Source organism: Bombina bombina, chromosome 4 (genome assembly GCF_027579735.1).
Source record: "Bombina bombina isolate aBomBom1 chromosome 4, aBomBom1.pri, whole genome shotgun sequence".
Lineage (NCBI taxonomy): Eukaryota > Metazoa > Chordata > Amphibia > Anura > Bombinatoridae > Bombina > Bombina bombina.
In genome coordinates, this window is record NC_069502.1 from 534,588,460 (window position 1) to 534,607,007 (window position 18,548).

The following is an 18,548-nucleotide window of genomic DNA, read 5'->3' on the forward strand; positions in this document are numbered from 1 at the left end:
TATTCTATGTATTAGTAAGCATTTTTACAGTATGTATATTTTTTAATAATTAGCATTAAATTTTAATATTTTATATTTAATATATATTTAATATTTCAATAATGTGCATTGAGGTTAACAATTCTTCATGTGCGCTAACCCGAAACAGGGTTAGACCCAAAGCACATACGCAAAGAGCAATACTATTTTGCAATCAAATGTTCTTCATATAGAATTTTTTTTAATTAAGGAAAAACAAGGTCCAGTACAGGTGGGGTTTCCCAGTTTCCTTGATAGCAACACATAACAAAAAGACAGCCATATACAGGCCGGGAACTGACCCTAATCTATTCTACAGAGAACTCTCTATACCTGCTACCCTTGAAGATAGCACCAACACCATCCGAAGTCAAACAGACGCTCAAAATGGTGCGTTGAACATGATAGAAAACAATGAACAACACTGAGCGGGACATTTGAAGAGTTATTTCTTTCAGTTTGTGATGTCTCTATGATCTATAAGCCACCATATGTTTAGTGGTGAACCCACGAAGTGGATGGTAAAGTTACAAAACAGGACCTTTTTCAGAGGACTCTCTTTGCATTGACTTCTAGAGGTTTTTTCCCTAAAAAAAGGGAAAACTCACATCACTAAGGCCTAGATTTGGAGTTTGGCGTTAGCCGTGAAAACCGGCGTTAGAGGCCCCTAACGTTGGTTTCTTACGGACTCTGGTATTTCGAGTTCAGTTACCGACACTCCAAAATCACCTAACGCTCAAATATCTACCGACACCTCAGACCCAGTAGTAAATATATACCGACAAAATAAACATCCACGAATCACAAAACAAATATTACACAAACTACACTTACACTCATACAAACACGACACTATATTTATTTTTAAGATTTATTAATTTTTCATCAAAATACAAAGGATTAAAGTTGCGAGATCTCGGGTGTTAGAAAAAAAACAACACAAATCCATTTTCCCATTGACTTACATTGACACACGGGAAAAGACCCTCATATACCTACATCTAACTAATAACATTATCACAAACATACACTCATCGATGCATACAAACAATATACACCACATGACATACAAAAAATATTTATTTATCACAAAAAGAACACGATTTAGTTACTTTTTCACACAAGCTCATGACGTCACTCACTTTACGAGGAAAACCAGTCTTAGAAAAAAAAATTACCAATTTTTAGAGCCTCCATTGACTTCTATTGGGAAGACGTGCTCGTGCACGCGAAACCCTCATTTCCCTAACGCACGCAAATAGCGTAGACAGAAAAACTCCAAATACCAGCGCTAGAAAAGACATGATTTCATGCGTTAGACCCAGCTATGATAAATAGATCAAGAAATGACTATTTCCCTATGGTGGATTTATGGATTTTACTGTTTGAATATTCACAACACCATTAAATTGTTTCAGACTTTTATATTACATCAACTACAAATCAACATCACTAGTAACAAACTTTTATTTTAAAAAATATTACATTTAAACGGACACAAAAATAATGTCAACTTTTCAGGATTCACAAACACTACACAATGGGAAACAATTCTCATTTACCTTTATTATTGCATTTCAGTTATTCAACTCATATGCTTGAGGCAACAGCATATCTACATAGGCTTAACACATGATCACTCATGGATGCACATACATTACTTTTAACATTCACTCATACATGTGCATTCAAATGATGGGGGAAAAACACATTACATTCTCTATAGGAATCACAAAACAGAACATATGGATTTTACTGTACTTTTAACATCATGATTCCATCACAATAAACCATTAGGAATTACGTACAACAAGAACATCATTACACCAGATTACAGATGTCACTTTATGGGAAGGAACAACAATGCCAGACCGCTATATAGAAGTCAGCATATGTAGGACACAATCACAATATATACGTATATGCACATAACACGCATCACCCATCACGCAACCACAAAGCACACATTTAGATTTTATTCAGCACACAATAACAATGTAGCACAATACAACAACACAATGAGGATTTCAGAACTACATAGGCAGGTTAATAATATCATGACGTCATTAGAAGATTCAACCATACACATCACAGATTCACGACTGTACCGCCCCTTTTCGAAACTTTAACACTCAATACTACAATACAACATATACGTAAAGAACAGTTTGGAACAGCATTATTAGGGCGATTTCAATGGGACAATTAATAAATATTGTCAGATCGCAAATCACTTATATATATAATACTACAGATGACAGCCGGAAGTTATTCAGCATTAGTGCGATTTGAAAGGGACGCATACAATATTGACAGCTCGGCAATCACTTAAATATACAATACTACAGATGACAGCCGGAAGTTATTCAGTATTAGTGCGATTTGAAAGGGACGCATACAATATTGACAGCTCGGCAATCACTTATATATACAATACTACAGATGACAGCCGGAAGTTATTCAGTATTAGTGCCATTTGAATGGGACGCATACAATATTGACATCTCGGCAATCACTTATATATACAATACTACAGATGACAGCCGGAAGTTATTCAGTATTAGTGCCATTTGAATGGGACGCATACAATATTGACATCTCGGCAATCACTTATATATACAATACTACAGATGACAGCCGGAAGTTCTTCAGTATTAGTGCCATTTGAATGGGACACATACAATATTGACAGCTCGGCAATCACTTATATATACAATACTACAGATGACAGCCGGAAGTTATTCAGTATTAGTGCCATTTTAATGGGACGCATACAATATTGACTGCTCGGCAATCACTTATATATACAATACTACAGATGGCAGACGGGAAGTTCGGAATTATTATTGCGATTTTAAAGGGACGCATACAATATTGACAGCTCGGCAATCACTTATATATACAATACTACAGATGGCAGACGGGAAGTTCAGAATTATTATTGCGATTTTAAAGGGACGCATACAATATTGACATCTCGGCAATCACTTATATATACAATACTACAGATGGCAGACGGGAAGTTCGGAATTATTATTGCGATTTTAAAGGGACGCATACAATATTGACAGCTCGGCAATCACTTATATATACAATACTACAGATGGCAGATGTTACTTTATCGTTTAAAAACAATGTTGCAGCAACATTGATCGATCACATTCGATGCACATTATACAAAACTATGCACTTTCATTCATGTTAGCCTGGACGTGTGCTTTTTACTATAAGATCGCGTTTAAGAAATATTGATTACGCATATGATCAAACATTACAAACATGCACTGTATGTGTGATATTTGACACTTTCACATTGAGATTCATTATTGGAAAACAACATTTCAGCAAACAACAAATAAACGCCCACTGTGAAAGCATTCGCGCCGCTCACATACAAACAAGTGAATACAATCAGCAATCATTACAAACTCACTACCATTGGACTAATTGTACTATAAATCCCCCAAACAACATGGCCAAAGCATCACTAGTGATCCACATTAGATCAAGTGCATACCTTGTTACGCTGTTTTGAAAGATGGATGACGATGACATGATAGACGCTGCTGGTGCTGCTATTGGCGAACTAGCTGTTGGTCGAATCAGGCAGCCTCGGCGGCTCAGTCTGAGACGAAGGGGTCGTCTGGTTTGAGGTCCTCCTGTCTACAGGGTGAGACCCACCTTGGAAAACATGAGCGACTTTGAGGTTTATGATAAGTATCGGCTCGATCGCGAACAGCTCATTGGCCTTTACGATCTTCTTAAACCTCATTTGGAGCCACGTATAAGAATAAGGACTGCTGTTCCCGCCATGAGTAAGATGCTAAGCTGTCTATACGTCCTGGCCTCCGGGAGTTTTCAATCCGGAGAACTGTACATGCATGGCCTGGCTCAAGGTACATTCTCTGTGGTGTTTGATAACTTTCTGGACGCCATGGTACGTATCAGTAAGCAATACATAGGATTCCCACAGAATGATGGTGATTGGAGGCGCCTGAAGCAGGAATTCTTTGATATTGCTCAAATGCCCAATGTCTTGGGAGCCATAGATTGTACCCACATTGCGCTGCATGCTCCAATTGATGACTTGCCCTTCAGAAATCGCAAACATTTTCATAGCCTCAACGTGCAGTATGTTTGTGACGCACGGATGAGGATTATGCATGTGTGTGCGAATTTTGGAGGGGCTAGTCATGATGCCCGCATCCTCTCTCTGTCGTCCCTGTGGAGACCGTTTGAGGAATGACAAATGCCCCGTGGTTATCTCGTTGGTGAGTATTTGTGCACAACATGGTTAATTAGTTTGACAATTGCCACTGTAGTTTTAAAATGTTAGCGTAATGTTCAGCTATAGGATGCAATTTAACCATATATTTTCCCCCCGCTAATGTCTACTTTTAGTTCAATGCAGATATGTAGCATGTCTTACCTTAAATGCTCAGATAGAGAATGCAATGTAACCATGTAGTTTGCATTTTACACAAGGCTTGATTTAGGAGAAATACGCATATGTAGCATGTGCTAGCTGAAATGGGAAGATATTAGCTAATGCAATTTAACCATGTCATTGTCTCTTTCCGCTAATGTCTTTTAGTTCAATGCAGATATGTAGCATGTCTTACCTTAAATGCTCAGATAGAGAATGCAATGTAACCATGTAGTTGGCATTTTACACAAGGCTTGATTTAGGAGAAATACGCATATGTAGCATGTCTTAGCTGAAATGGGAAGATATTAGCTAATGCAATTTAACCATGTCATTGTCTCTTTCCGCTAATGTTTTTTAGTTCAATGCAGATATGTAGCATGTCTTACCTTAAATGCTCAGATAGAGAATGCAATGTAACCATGTAGTTTGCATTTTACACAAGGCTTGATTTAGGAGAAATACGCATATGTAGCATGTCTTAGCTGAAATGGGAAGATATTAGCTAATGCAATTGAACCATGTCATTGTCTCTTTCCGCTAATGTCTTTTAGTTCAATGCAGATATGTAGCATGTCTTACCTTAAATGCTCAAATAGAGAATGCAATGTAACCATGTAGTTGGCGTTTTACACAAGGCTTGATTTAGGAGAAATACGCATATGTAGCATGTCTTAGCTGAAATGGGAAGATATTAGCTAATGCAATTTAACCATGTCATTGTCTCTTTCCGCTAATGTTTTTTAGTTCAATGCAGATATGTAGCATGTCTTACCTTAAATGCTCAGATAGAGAATGCAATGTAACCATGTAGTTTGCATTTTACACAAGGCTTGATTTAGGAGAAATACGCATATGTAGCATGTCTTAGCTGAAATGGGAAGATATTAGCTAATGCAATTGAACCATGTCATTGTCTCTTTCCACTAATGTCTTTTAGTTCAATGCAGATATGTAGCATGTCTTACCTTAAATGCTCAGATAGAGAATGCAATGTAACCATGTAGTTTGCATTTTACACAAGGTTTGGTTTAGGAGAAATATGCATATGTAGCATGTCTTAGCTGAAATGGGAAGATATTAGCTAATGCAATTTAACCATGTCATTGTCTCTTTCCGCTAATGTCTTTTAGTTCAATGCAGATATGTAGCATGTCTTACCTTAAATGCTCAGATAGAGAATGCAATGTAACCATGTAGTTGGCATTTTACACAAGGCTTGATTTAGGAGAAATACGCATATGTAGCATGTCTTAGATGAAATGGGAAGATAGAGAATAATATTGAACTAGATTTTTTAATTTTAAAATAAACATTTGTTACTGGATTATCGTGTACAAAACTTTTTATTGGACTCCAAATACTATTTTGAGGATTATGTTAGAATTATGTTCTATTCATAATTTATAGGTGATTCTGGGTACATGAGCCGGCCTTGGCTCATTACCCCCTTGCGTAGCCCGACTGATGTGTCTGAGGAGCGCTACAATAGGGCTCATAAGAGAACCAGGGCGGTGGTTGAACGGATGTTCGGGCTCCTGAAGATGAGGTTCAGGTGCCTGGACAGGTCGGGAGGAGCCCTCCAGTACAACCCAAAGAAGGTGGCTAAGATCGTTGTAGCCTGTAGCGTCCTGCATAATATTGCACAGCGGGCTGGGATGCTGCAGGCCGTCCAGCCGGACAGAAACCTCCTCAGAGATGAGGAGGATGATCCTGTTCTAGAGGGGCCATTCCGGGACAAGGGGCTCAATGTCAGAGCAGACATCATCAACCGCAACTTTAGACGGTAAAGAATAGAAGTTAGACTGGTGTATTGTCAATAGATGTGAACTCTAGGGAAATGACAAGTAGAGAATTGTGCAAAGATGTTAGGATTGTTCATCAAATGCTAAAAATGTGTTTCATTTATTAATATAGGTGATGCTCTGGGCATTGGGTCCTGTAGCAAGTCTTTGCCACCTGGTTTTTAAAGAGGACATCAGATGGTAAGTATAAATGTATGGACTGTTGCTGGCATGAATTGTACACAAATACATCATATGGCATACATTTTATAAACTAGTATTTAGTTTACACATTACTTAAAATGTAAATACTCAGAAAGGTATCCTCTAGCATGACTATGGTTCAATGTCACACATTAGAGGTTTGTTCTGCTCAATATGACTCATCTTCACACTTGATAGAACATAACACAAGATGCTACACACGCTTAGTAAGCTAGTGACAGAAATTTATTCTGAAATGGGGGGTGGGAGAGGGCTACAGAAATGATTCACACACTTGTAGTAATTTTTATTAAACTTTTTCTGCCATTAGGGAGCTGACTTAATCTAAAGACTGAAAGGGAAGAATTAGAAGCCTGACAGTGAAGATTGCCCAGACTGACAGTGGAAAAAGCCAAGATTGAAATTGAAGTATACCAATGGGATCATGTCTGGCATTATCTTTCCAATCTGCTGACCTTGAAAACCATACAAAGACTTGTTCACATGGTAAGTGCCAACTATTTGATAGAATAAGGCTGTGGAGGCATCCTATTGGAGACACTTAGACGATTTTCTAATTTTTAGATGGTATTTCACAGTCCTCTATTTTTGAAATGATGAATAAGACACCTATTGAAGATCAACTGTTTAGCCCTGAATTGACTTTCAAAGACCATGCATTATCCAGGTTGGTGTACCAATGCATGCTAGTTAAGAATCACAGGAAGAATGTTGAATATTAGTAGCTTACATACATTAGTCATATTTAGTTCTTAATTAGATATTTAGGGATCACAATCAGACACTTAGATGATTTTACTTTTTTAGATGGGATTTCACAGTCCTCTAATTTTGAAATGATGAATAAGACACCTATTGAAGATCAACTGTTTAGCCCTGAATTGACTTTCAAAGACCATGCATTATCCAGGTTGGTGTACCAATGCATGCTAGTTAAGAATCACAGGAAGAATGTTGATTATTGGTAGCTTACATACATTAGTCATACTTATTTCATCATTAGATATTTAGGGATCACAATCAGAAAAAGGAATACATATTATAGTTGATATAGAGGTATTTGAATGGACATGAAATATGACATTTATGTTCAACATATATATTATTGAAATGTGATATACATTATTATGTATAATTAGAAATTCTGATATTTTAATTTATTTTTTATTACACAATATAATGGTGTATTTTTTTTTATTTTTTTTTAAATTTAATTAATAAATATCTTTAAAAAATGTTGAACAAAGTTAGAGCATAGACACAAGATGATTGTAAATGTATTTTATGAATATTTGACAACGTGTGTATTAACTTTGTTAAAATTTTGTTTTTCAATTTCAGATTGGCATCTGATGACTTCCAGGAATATTTTTTTGTTTCAGAAACTTTTAATTTTTAAAATGGTAATAATAAAGATTTTATTATTAAATACACTCTTTTGAACAGATTATAATAAATATCCATATAATCTGTCAATAAAAAACATTTTGACTCCCATGACTGGTAGTTGTCTATTTGACAAGCACATGCATAAGATCAAATAATGCATTAATTTTAGAAAATCCACTGATTCCGAGAATATTACATTAAACTATCTTTTTTAACATTAATTGGGGAGTGAGATCCATCGATGCTTTTCTTTTGAAATTCTTAGATGTTAAAATAATTTCGTATATGTAGTCAATTTCTCATAAATTATTTGTTTTCACTTTTAAGAAGGGGAAGTGGTTCAATTACATTAAAGTGACAGTGTTGTTGAATGTAAAATTAATTTTAAAGATCTTGTATCTTCCTTAGGTATCTCAAAACATTATTTGCTAAATTATTTTAATTTTTACATTTATAAATGGTAGGTCATTTAACTTGATATTTTTCACAAGCTAGTTATTGGATGCCAGGTTAATCGATTTTATTTTCTAGTGGAGTCATTTAACTATAGTTATTAATATTATGTAGTTTTTAAAATCTTACCTCTTGGGTTAGACATCACATATCTATATATAATTTTCATTCCCCTTTAGTTTATTTTGACAATGTTAAATCAACATTCCAAATGTTTTGGTCCTTAAAGGGACATTCACAAAGTATATTGTGTATTGATTTTTAAATAATTCTTAAAACAATTTAAACATATTTAGAAAGTACTATAGAATTACATTCAGTCTTTAAATATACTTTGAAAAAAATACATCAATGCACATATCTTAGTCAATTACATAAGGCATCTATGTGCAACCAACAATCAGCATCAAAATAGCCTATGTAGATATGTATTTAATAAAAAAAAATATATAATTACAATCTAATGATTGAATACCAAAACATATTAAGTTGTTCAAATATTATAATCTTGTCCAAAATGCATACATAACATATAGCGTAATGTCCCTCTAAGCTGAAGACTCCGAAAATACCTCCTTTACAATATATATTTCAGTCAGTGTGTAAAACAATCCAGAAGTTAATCTAAATTTGCTTTACTCATATGTTATACTAATTTATCAAAAGGAAGGTGCCTAGGTTTCTTATATTTCAAGCATTATTGTGAAATGTTTATTTAAAGGGACATGAACTCAAAATATACTTAAAGGGAGACAGTTAAAAAATTAATGATTTATACATTCTGAATGAGTATTCTATTTTAAGCAACTTTAAAAATTGTCTCATATTATGAATGCTCCTTGTGATGTTGCTATCATTACTTTAAAAATAAGGCATTAAATAGATAATTTATTTGCTTCAGTACTCTGGACAGAACTTGGTTTTTTGTGGTGGATTAATTTATCCAACAATCATCAAGGACAACCCAGGTTTTTTGCAACAATTGTCCGTAATCTAAAATATCCTTATTGATTTGCAAAGAAAGATAACAAGATAATTCTTAACATTTGAGAATCGGATTAAATTATAAAGTTGATTAACATTTCATGCTCAATCTGAATCACCAACGCTAAATTTGTTTGGACAGTGTCCCTTTAAGAGATTTAAATAGTGTATTTACTTCTCTTCCTATCTTGACATACTTTGCTTGAAAAGCATATCGAGATAGGCTCAGTAGATGAAGATTGGTGGATGCACAGAGATGCCTTATGTGATTGGCTCAACCATGTGCATTTAAATTTCTTCTGTTGAGGATATCTAAATACTAAGATAAATTGATTTACATTTTAAAGTCTAAACAATTTTCTATCTCTACAGATCATTTGATACAATTGTTTGTTTGTAATGTCTATTTAAAAATAAAGACGCCATTGCACAATAACATATATGAGCACTTCAGACAAATACAAGCTCGAGGTTTATTTACTAATAACAAACAAACCTGTAGTTTAACATTTATAAACAGATTATCCAAGTTACTGACATTATAACCTGAATTTGAACATTCAGAAATATTGCGTGGGAAATGCATCTTGAAACACCAGATTAGCATCTTTAAACATTAGAGTCTAATGTCACGCAATAGCACACAATCAATGTGCATTATGAAATACATTTAATAGAGCAATATCAATACTTCACAATAAGTCAAGAAATGGATTTTATGAACAATAAAGACATACAATATTAAATGTGTATTTGTATTAAAGAAACAGACCGTTATTAAACCGAGAAATGTCTACAACATTTAATAATGTGACAGTATTAGATTTTAAAGAGAATTTAATCATTAATATTTAATGGATCACGGATATTAAATCTGCGTCACACATATCCGCATGACAGGCCCATGAGTTACAAATAAGTCTACATGAAAAATGAAGTAACAGCACCACCATGAGGTATGTGTAAGGAAGTTAATAAGATATGAAACATTAAGGAACAGCCAATCAGAGTTCATCACACAAACACAACTTGAGTCAGGATGGTCTCACAGACATTCTAACAATATTTCAAACTTTTATCCAATCAGATGTACAGATAACTTGTCCCATGATGCATCTCATGTTTACTTCACCATATAAAAGTCCATTACACGTTGCCATCTTTGTCAGTTCTCTAATGCCTGCAGGCCGTATATATTCTAATTATAATATCCCTGGATTTATTATACAACCCAGCAGGCATGTCAGCTCCCAGGTTCACCAAGGAGGAGAGCGCTGCACTGGTCCACGCCATCAAGGACTTTTATCCCCAGCTGTTTGGGAACAAGAGGAGGCTGACAGATGCGCCTGTTAAGAAGGCCCTCTGGGAGTCTATCACCAAATGCGGTTAGATTGGTGTGTGACGTCCAGAGGACCCAGGATCAGATCATGAGGAGATTCGGAGATATGAGGTTGCGGTTAACAAAAAAAGTCAACCTCATAAGGGACTGGGTACAAGCCCGTAAAAGAGGTGGCAAAAGAGAGGCCCGGCGGAAACTGTACCTACTCCCTTATGAGGTGACTTTATGCGAGCTCCTCAATCTCCGGGTCCCCAAAAGATTTAGATCCTCGCAATCCTCCGCCTCCTCTTCTTCCCTCCCAGCTGCGGGATCTGAAAGTCCTGACGCGGGGGCCAGGGCAGCTGCTTCTCCGTCCGGTGGCCTGGGAGGAGATGGAGAATCTGAACCAGGTAATTATCCAACTTCATATAATATCTTAATATTTGTTTTTTGTAAAAAAAATGTGTATATAGTCAGATACTAAACCTATACAGATCTCACAACATACACTACATATGATGTTTAGATATCTGATTTTAGATTAGTGACACATGAAATAGGAATGATGTTTCTTGCGCTCTACAGAATATGCGTCACAGAGCAAAAAAGGAATTTCGCATACACGTTAACATGGGTTTGCTGTAAGTGGCATTGCTTTATACATGTTGGTCAAATGACGGATGCGTAATTCCGCATGGAATCATTGCGCAATGATCGCTAAATGGAATTTCGCATACACGTTAACATGAGTTTGCTGTAAGTGGCATTGCTTTATACATGTTGGTCAAATGACGGATGCGTAATTCCGCATGGAATCATTGCGCAATGATCGCGAAAATGGAATTTCGCATACACGTTAACATGGGTTTGCTGTAAGTGGCATTGCTTTATACATGTTGGTCAAAATGAAATGTGAATTATTATATATGTGAACAATACAGTATTCTTATTTTCAATATTATACATAATAAAAAAAGAAGAATCCAAATAAATTATAACATATGCCCATCAATTGATGAGAATGAAATAACACCAAAAAATAATTAAAGCTACAGTAAACAACACAACTGATTGAAAATAAGAGTACAGGATATATTTATAATGAATTGAATTGAGGAAACAATTAACTCATGGGACTACCAAAGGATTAATATTTTTAAATTGATTTGCTAATAATGTAAAGATTTTAAACATGGCATGATTTGTATTAATGATATCCAATCCTCATTTAATATATTACAGATATGGATGTTGCTGCTGGATCCTTAAGGCAGGGCTTGTCAGTATGGTATGTCTCATTTTAATTGACATTTGTCTTAGAAACATGGACAGAACATTACATACTAAATCCACATTGTTCAATATTTATATGTAATGTCCCTTTAATAGATGAAAATTAAATAATTCTTCGGATATCCTTAAATAACATATTAGATTGGAATTGCATGCTCAATCCCATTCATTACATCAACATATGGAGTAGAGAATTCATTAACACCAACATTGTCAAATCAATATAATTTTATATTAAAGGGATACTGAGCTAAAATTATTAATGTTGTCATTCAGATAGAGTATGCAATATTAATAAACATTTAAATATAATACTATAATCATATGTGAAATATTCTATTGCTAAATGTATTTTAAAATCAAGAATGTACGTTTATCTGCATCTCAATTTTGGTTGACCAACCTGGGTTATGATTGATGATTGGTGGATACCTTCAACAAACAATATTTATTGAATCCAATATTGCTTATCTGCCTTTAAGATTAAAATGTAGCAACATTCAAATTATAATAGGAGTCAATGTTAAATCATTTGGAACAGTTTGAACAGTGAAATCAATGATTTAAATAAATCATGTCAGTGTCCCTTTAATAAACAATAGATTCATTCATCTTTACATTCTTTGGATTAAACAATATTGATATATAATTCACATATTCACTGTTGGAGTTACTTTATAGATATCAGCATACTCTAACAGCACCATGATTACATATTTGTACTAATCAATTTGGTTTTGTATTGTGATAAATATGTGTTGTGTCCTAAACAAGATTACTGTACATTGCACAAATGGCTCGATGTGCCACATGTCTTTGTTTATATTTCTCAACAGCTGTTCTTCAAAATGTGGTTTGTGTGTATTCTTTTAAGAACATTGATCAATGGGTATATTTAGATATGCAATAGCATTGTATGAGATGAGTTTGATATCTAATATAGTCAGAAATAAAACATATGTTCAATACATCATTTTTAACAGAATCCCCTTGATTCAATCAAGCATTTTTTGGTTTAATGACTGCTCTATTCTTCACATTTTCAAGTTGATTATTCTTAAAATTCGCTACAGATGTGATTTAGTGATATCCCAAATGTGTTCACTAATATATATCTATATCATTCATAGAGAGAGTTGGTGTGGGGAGCCCACAGGAATCCAGCAGTGACACAGAGCCGCCTTTGCGGTCTCCTGGTAAGTCCATTGGCTCATTTATATGTCATTGAAGGTGTATTGGTAATCAATATTATGAGCATGATTCTGATGAAGCATAACATTTGAAACAAACATATAATTTACTCCTCTGATTATCTATTAATTTTCTTTGAATATTGAAAGATTAATAATTAAAACTTTATTAGTCTACACATTTGTTATTCAGAAGATGTATAGCATATGTTTGTTTCCATGTTCATTTTTGACAACACTCATCAAGTGATACACACATGAGAAATCTTAAATGTTCTATGTACTATGCTTTTATGATTTTTAAATTAATACAAACAATACATTGAAAATATGAATCATTGAGAATAACAAATCTAATGTAATTTGTATGCTCCATCAAAATGATGTAAATCATAACTTTGGGTGTGTATATCTTTAATGCAACATTGATGTGTGTCTTTGATCAACAGTAACATATGTTATAATATCTGATCTTAACGTGTACACAACATGTTATGTTTTACAGAGATTGATGTAACATGTGTGATGGAGGAGGAAGAGGCTGCCTTGAAGTCTGATGGTATGTGAAATATATCTATCATGTTTCCAACATGTTGCTTTATTGGAAATAATTTTATTGAAGACATTCAAAGTCTACAGCTTTTGCACTTTAAAAAGGAAGATTATTTGTCTGTTCAAATACACTACTGCCCCCTTTCTATATCAGGCAGCATGACAATTTTTTTTTCTTTTTATTTAATTTTTAAATTTATAATTCATGCCATCATTATGTCACATGCATAGTCCAGGCCAAAACACAATAATACTGTTATAATTGTACAGACAGTCATTGATATTCATCTGAGTGCCTATATGCATACCATATCCTCATTTCATAATTGTTTAGAAATTCAAACACACTTCGAAGTATATTGAAAACATAATCAATTTGAAATGCGTTGATTTTATTTCATGATGTATGAGATGTTAATATATTTGGATTATTTTTTTCAGATGGATCCTCCACCTCTGGTCATCTGGTTTCCGCCCCTGCCCAGTCCCCTGACCAGTCACAGACCCCTGCCCATGCCCAGACCACTGCCCAGGCCCAGACCCCTGCCCATGCCCAGACCACTGCCCTGGCCCAGACCCCTGCCCATGCCCAGACCACTGCCCAGGCCCAGACCCCTGCCCATGCCCAGACCCCTGCCCATGCCCAGACCACTGCCCAGGCCCAGACCCCTGCCCAGGCCCAGATCCCTGCCGGCCCTTCCCATTTGTCATTTCCTGTCCCTCCCAAATAACGCCCCTTGACCACCCTTCGCCGCTCTCCCCGTATTATGGGCCGTACAGCTGCCCAGACCCCAACTCACCACTCCCCAGCTGTACGGCCTACCCCGGAGCAGCAGCTCATCCCTCCCCAAGCCAATCCCATCCCTCCCTAACACAATCCCATCCCTCCCCCCTGTCTCAACCTTCATTGTCCTGGGTGTCGGATTGTCCTTCCCAGGCACAGCTGTAAGTATCACTCAAAATCAACATTATAAGATACTTAAAGGTACACTGAAGGAAAATTTTTCTATTGTGATTCAAATAGAGCATGCAATGTTAATCAAATTTATAATTTACTACTCTTATGTATTATTCTTCATTCTCTTGCTATCTTTATTGAAACAAAGAAATGCCTAGAATTAATTTTAAATAGAAAATAATTGTGGACATCATTTCTTTATTGTTGGATGAATGTATCCATCAACCATCAGGGACAACCAAAGTTGATAAACAAATATGGCCTGCCCTAAAAACCTACATTCTTGCATTCAAAATCTAGCTAGAGAATTCTAACATTTAAAGAATATGTTTAATTTTTTAATATTTGTAATGTCATGCTCTATCTGAATCAGTCAATTAAATATTTAGGTTCAGTGTCCCTTTAATTTGATATCACTACATATACCAATCACCACTACTTGGATCCAACAATTTATGTACAAATGTTGATACATTATCTCTTGTCTAACCCAGTGGGAATGTAATTTCTTCAGGTTGCTATGTTTACACAGATTGTCCTCAACGCCAAAATGTTTAAGGATAGGTGTGCCTACCACAGTATAATTTAAATATTTAAATTGCTAATGTAAGTACAATGTAAATCCTTTAACAAGATTTGATACACTCAAGCTGTATAAGTGGATCATCGAAAACCAATTAAAGGGGACAACATGTTTGAGTAAACTGTCCCTTTAATGATTTCGGTCTGTCTGAATAACATATTTCATGTGTAAAGAATCAATTTAAACTAATTGATGTAAAGAATGATTTGTCTTTATGATGACAATGTATCTTTGCTTATTTTTTCTTCTGTTGTGTAATTATCCTTAATATTTTATTTATTCTTTATTTTAGGCTGTGACTCAGCATGGCTCATGCTAGAAGGTATAGCACGAGTAGAGCAGGCCGTGTTGAGGAATGCAGCTGTCCTGAGAGGGATGAACGACACCATGCAGGCCCAGCTCCGGGTTCAGGACTTGACTCTGCGTGAAATCATGCGATTAACTTCAAGGCCTGAATCTGGAGCTGGACATGCACAGGACGATGAAGAGGATGACCAGTAAGTGGAGGATCTGGAGATGCTCCAAGGTCGCAGATAAGAATCCTCCGTCCACATGTTGATGTTTTTTTTTATTGTTGCCATTTGGCCTTTTTCAAAGTTTATTGTTGTGCCTGTTGCACTCTTTTACCTTGTCATATGTCTCCAATGGGGCTATGCTGGCCCTTGGTAACTCTCTTCATGGACTGTGATGCACTGTGTTACCTTGTCATATGTCTCCAATGGGGCTATGGTGGCCCTTGGCAACTCTCTTCATGGACTGTGATGCACTGTGTTACCTTGTCATATGTCTCCAATGGGGCTATGGTGGCCCTTGGCAACTCTCTTCATGGACTGTGATGCACTGTGTTACCTTGTCATATGTCTCCAATGGGGCTATGGTGGCCCTTGGCAACTCTCTTCATGGACTGTGATGCACTCTGTTACCTTGTCATATGGCTCAAATATTCCTTATTTTTACAAGATTATTTCTAAACGTTGTTGATGTTTTCTTACATACTAATAAAAGACATGTCATTGCATGATTCTTTGTCCTCATTCTTCATGTTATTTTTTGAAAGCTCTAGTTTATCTGGTTGATCCTTAAAGGGACCTACCAAAAATAATGGTTTTTCAAAAATCATATATGTAAGACAATTGTAAATGACTTTAAGATTAACATCTCCAATGTAATCTTATTATTTGTCTTTATATATTTTTCTCAAAGCTTTATCATTGCATGATTATGATTAGCATAGTAATTGTTTTATATATGTATATATAGATTGTTATTTGTGTATATATGTATATTTCAATTTTCACATCCATGTGTGCATTTAGAAACTCTGCATGAATTGATGCACCTTTAACAAATGATCTGAGGATTGATACAATGATATAATCCCTGTAAAGTGTTCATTTTATTGAAATAGTATTGTCTATGTGTATCCTCTTTTTAAAAACAAAATAATGTCCCTTTAAGTGATGGTGAGCACAATTGTTAATGAATGTATTTCCATTTCTAAAGCGTTTTTGTCCTTTTTACATGAACAAGGACATATAATCTTATTAATAAACAATCTTATTGTAATGTTGACAGCACATGTATTTCATTTTCAATTCTATCTTATTGTAAAAGTGTAACCAAATAAATCTCTGTGTGTAATGCAAATATTTTAGATGATGAATATTTTTTATCAAATATGTTAACAAAATACATCTCCTCCCATATATGGCTATAGGTAGGCTGACCATATTTAAACTTGAATAAATGACACGTTTAATCAATACATGTATCATTATTGTTATTCCAAAACAATCAAAACATATCTTAAAACATCAATGGCATATGTATTTCTCATGTGTATCTTTTAAATGTTAAAGATATACACCATAGCTATAGTTCAAGGGACAGTCAAGTCCGAAAAGATGATTCATGATTTCGTGACATTCCTAGATAGCAATCTAGACACATACTAGTTCCTAAAATATAAATACGTTTCTTAGTGATATGCCAAGCTGTCAACTGAGTCCTTGGATTGGCTGCGGTTTTTCAGCAATCTTGGATGCGCCATGTTGCTTAAGATGTCACCTGCCAGGCTGTCCAATGATTCCTTGTATTGACTGACGTTCTTACGTGATCAAGAATGTGCCTTTTATTGGATGGCGTTTTGACGCGATCAAGGATGCGCCTTTTTTTTGGGCGTTCTTACGTGATCAAGAATGTGCCTTTTATTGGATGGCATTCTTACGTGATCAAGGAAGTGCCATGTTAAGACGTCACATGCAAAGGTAAAAAAACGTCTGATTGTATTACGTAGTCCCGCAATATTTGTTTGTGCACGTTAAACACGTTTGTGACTGCAGCCAATTTTAAAAACCTTGCGAATATGTATTATTTGCATCATGTTACATTGTTGACCCGTAGCTGATAAAGACCACCACATTCTCTTTTGCTGGATGTCTGGTTGAATAAACGAACGAAAGCAAAATGTTTTCATGCATATGATATTTCGAGGCAAGTGCAAATCTCTATAGTCCATATTGTTTAATATGTTTGTCAACAATATGTTCCTTTTACAGAAAAATGACTGTTGTGTTTAATGTTAAAGATATCTAATTAATAAATATGCGCTATTGTGTTAGAATAAAGTAATCAATATGCTTTATCATATGCTAAATATATGATTCCGACTTCTTCTAAATGTAATTTCATTGTATATTTTATTAAAGGTTCATTAGACACTCACATTATAAATTAAATCTTTTAATTTGGTCTCTAGTTAGATAGTCCATTGTTTAACAAATACACGTTTCATTTTGCTTCTGTTCAAATAAAATGTAATTAATTATCAGACTCCTCGCCAAGCCTCTAAGTTTCATGTGAGTACCATCTCCAGCTTTCTCCTGTTTTGTGTATGATGGTGTATTGTCTTGTTTTACGGTTGTAATGGGGGTTCATCTATATTTTCAATAGAGCTAACCCGATTTTATTTGAAAGTGTTTGAAGCTTTGTAATATTGATATCAGTATATGTTAATCTTGTTGTTTCTAGTAGTGTCTATTACATACAGTTCTGTTAAAAATATAGTATACTGTCCCTTTAATGCAAATGTTGATTTTTGTATCATGTATGAGTTCCACATTGGTTAATCTTCAAATTTATTATTGTTAGCATATTTTCACCCCCCACTCCTAAAAGGACTTTAAACCATATTCATTGTTAAAACAAATGTCTTTCTAAAAATAAATTAACACAATAATGTATCTTTAAGAAAATAGACTTTATTTAACACGTCAATATAAATCTGATTTCAATATTTATTGTTTGAACAAGTACATGTAGATATACCAACAAGCTTCAAATATATGTTAGCATATGTAATTTTGTTAAAGGGAC